Consider the following 3,996-nt stretch of genomic DNA (forward strand, 5'->3'; position numbering starts at 1 on the left):
AAAAAAAAAAAGAAATTGGATGCACTCAAGAGAGTTGGCAGAAGGAGTGCCAGAGCCTGCTTCTCCCTCTTCTTCTGCCCCTCCCTCTGCTTGTGCTCTCTCACTTTCTCTCAAATAAATAAAATCGTAAAAAAAAAAAGAGAGAGAGAGTTGGCAGAAGCGAGGAGAGGCAAACTTCCTGCTGTTGCTCATGGTAAATAAGGTTACGGAACCATGAGTGTTTGGACATTTTTTTGTTGACAGTCACATTCTAGATTTTAGTCACTAATTTAGTAGGTGTGGGAGGTGGTGGTGTTGGCAGAGTTGAAGCTTCCTGATTCCTGGATGGCAGCTAAGAAGGAAAGCCATGGGATTGGGTATACCAATGCTTTGACTACTTCTGCAGCCCAGGGGTTGGGGGAGGAGATAATAAGGACAAGGGAGGAAAGCACCAGAGCAGAGCAGGAAAACATTGTTCATGTCTTTACATAAAAAATGTAGAGTAGGTTTCTGGAGGTCATATTGTTGGTGGATACACCGTGATTCTCGGTCTTTAGTGTTCCCAAGCCTTCTGTGTTCAGGAGATGAATTTGAGAGGACACTTAAGTTGAAAAGTGAGAATACAATGCCTAAAGCTCCTAGAATTAAATATAGTATGGTATGCTCCCAATCCTGGGGTAGGAGAGATTTCTCAGAGAACAAAAAAAAGATTTAACAATAAAAGAAAAAGGGGCGCCTGGGTGGCTCAGTTGTTAAGTGTCTGCCTTTGACTCAGGTCATGATCCCAGGGTCCTGGGATCGAGCCCCGCATGCATGGAGCCCCGCATCAGGCTCCCTGCTCTGTGGGAAGCCTGCTTCTCCCTCTCATGCTCCCCCTGCTTGTGTTCCCTCTCTCACTGTCTCTCTCTGTCAAATAAATAAATAAAATCTTTTTAAAAAAAAACAATAAAAGAAAAAATATATATAAATTGGATTTCATTTAAAAAAACACAAAACCTTTATGCTCATAAAAATTATAAAAAGTAAAAAGACAAGCCATCCTGGGAGAAGCTATTTGCAATACATTTATCTAGCAAATGATTCAGATTCTGAATATAAAAAAATTTTAGACACCAATAATAAAAAGTCAAGCCATCAATAAAAGGAATCAGGGCTCTGGGCACCAGGCTGGCTCAGCTGAAAGAGCACACAACTCTTGATCTGAGGGTTGTGAGTTTAAGCCCCACATCAGGCATGGAGACTACTTTAAAAAAATAAAAGTTAAAAAAATAAAAAATGAAAAGGAATCAACGCTCTTTGGAGAAATGGCTGACACTGGGGCAGGAAATATACAAGGTGATCCATTTTGCAATGCCGGAAAATAAGAAAGTACTAAAGAAAAAAACAAACTCCACAATGATGGGGGTATCTCAAAGGAACACAGAAATCAACTGAAAAAGCTCACAGTGGCTAAAACTGAAACAATTTGGTCAACAAAATAAATAGGATTGGATTATAACCCCAAAATATAAAATAAATATCCACGTGTCCATATTGATACAAGTAAATAGATAAATAAAAGAATAGGGAAAACAGACAAATGTCCCATGCAGAAATATCCCAAATTTATGTAGATACTCTGCCCTCCTTAACTGTGGGCTACTCACAGTGACTTCCTTTACCCGTGGAAATGGGGTAAGAAGTGATTTTACAGTGGAGAAGCCTAGCAAACACTACTCAGCCAGCTGATCAAAATTAACATCAACAGTGATAAGTCAAGGTAATAGTACATACTGTTAAGAAACAGAGTTCAGGGGCGCCTGGGTGGCTTAGTCGGTTGAGTTTCAGACTCTTGGTTTCAGCTGGGATCCAGCCTTGGGTCCAGCTCTGCCCCGGGGGTGGGGGGATCTGCTTCTCTCTCTCCCCCCAACCCCACTCCCACATTCACACTCTCTCTCTCTCTCAAATAAATAAATCTTAAAAAAAAAAAAAGAAATAAAATTCAACTGAGTAAATTTGAAGATCACACTGGCTTTTTTAAATGACTCCTGAATCAGGCAGCATCCCAACCAGTAAGCAGAAGGGAGAACACTGGGCTAAACAAAAGGTTTTGTTTGTTTTTTAAAGATTTATTTATTTATTTGAGAAAGAGAGGTAACAGGGGTGGGATGGAGCAGAGGGAGAGGGAGAGAGAATCCCAAGCTGACTCCACACTCAGAGCACAGCCCCATGTGGGGCTGGATCCCACAGCCCTGAGATCACGACCATGAGATCAAGACCTGAGCTGAAAGCAAGAATCAGATGCTTAACCAACTATGCCACCCAGACACCCACAAAAGGAGGTTTTTAAAGGCAAAGAGAAGGCATTAAAAAAAGGAAGAAAGAAAGACAAGAACAAGGAAAACTTATCAGCAAGGAATGTATTATTTAGGCAAGACTGCCCTCCTAAGGTGAGGGGAAGGGGTCTACCAGTAAAGTTTCTAGTATTGATCAAGAAATTCCATGTTGACTGGTTAAAGGTTACATTTCTGGGGGGTTGAAACTGCAGTTAGGTTAGGTATTAATTTTTGGTTTACTTACTTGGGGCCTTAACCTAAATGATGTCATTTTGGGCCCGTGGTTTTCTTTTTAACAATACCCATAATACAAAGTGATGAGAATGGTACTTTACTTCCCCAAACCCATAACCCCAGTCTGAATGTGAGAAAAACATCAGACAAATCCCAGGTGAGGGATTTTTTCAAGGTCATCAATAACAAGGGAAATCTGAGAAACTGTGACAGTCAAGAGGAGCATAAGGAGAATATAATGGGATATTCAGGCCATTATGTAAAAACTAAGGAAATCTGAATGAAATATGAACTTTAGTTAATAATATATTTGTTCAATTATGACAAACATACCATTCTAATGTAAGATACTAATTGTAGGGGAAACTGAATGCAGGGTATATGGGAATCTTCTGTACTATCTTCTCAACTTTTCTATAAATCTAAGTCTATTCTAATATAAAAAGTAAAAAAAAAGTCAAGCCAATTATAAAAGTGGACAAAACACTTGAATCTCTTCACAAAAGATTTCTTTATTGCCAAGAGGCATAAGAAAGAATTCTCAGTATCATGACTCCTTAGAAACACAAATTTAAAATATCGTGATATACCATTACATACCTATCAAAATGGCTAAAATTTAAGTGATAGAGAACACTCATGCTGACAAAAATGTTGCTGGTAAGAGAGTAAAATAGTACAACCATTCTGGGAAACTGATAGATTCTAATAAAGTTAAAAATATAAATATCCAGGGGCGCCTGGGTGGTACAGTCAGTTAAGCAACTGTTTGGGTTTCAGCTCAGGTTGTGATCTCCAGGTCGTGATCTCAGGGTCATGAGATCAAGCCCCACGTTGAGCCCCACATCGGCTCTGTGCTGGGCGCGGAGTCTGCCTGGGATTCTCTCTCCCTCTTCCTCTGCCCCTCCCCAACGCTCTCTCTAATAAATAAATAAATAAATAAATAAATAAATAAATAAATAAATCTTTTAAAAAATATATAAATATCCCATGACCTAGCAATTCTACTACTAGGTTTATACTCAAACAAAGAGAACATACAAGTGCACAAAAAGATTCCTATAAGAATATTCATATCAGCCTTATTCACAATATCCCAAACCAAAAATAGCTCAATTGTCCATCAACTATAGTGTATTCACACATTGGGATAACACTCATTGATAATACCAACATGATCTACTGATACACATGACAAAATGGATGCATCTAAAAAATATTATGTTGCATGAAAAAAAAAGCCAGACACAAAAAGTATATTCATTTATGGGAATTTCAAGAAGAGGCAAAAGTAATCTATGGGTATAGAAATCAGAATGGTGATTGTTTCAGTGGGGGTGGGGTGAGGATCGATTGTGTTAAAAAACAAAATTCAACCAAGTACATTTGAAGATTCTAATTGGCTTTATTAAGCCATTCATGAATCAGGCAGCATCCCATGTAGCAAGCAGAGAGATGCTCCAAAGAG

The sequence above is a fragment of the Leptonychotes weddellii genome, chromosome 4 (assembly GCF_054177405.1).
Source record: "Leptonychotes weddellii isolate Sample4059 chromosome 4, ASM5417740v2, whole genome shotgun sequence".
Classification (NCBI taxonomy): Eukaryota; Metazoa; Chordata; class Mammalia; order Carnivora; family Phocidae; genus Leptonychotes; species Leptonychotes weddellii.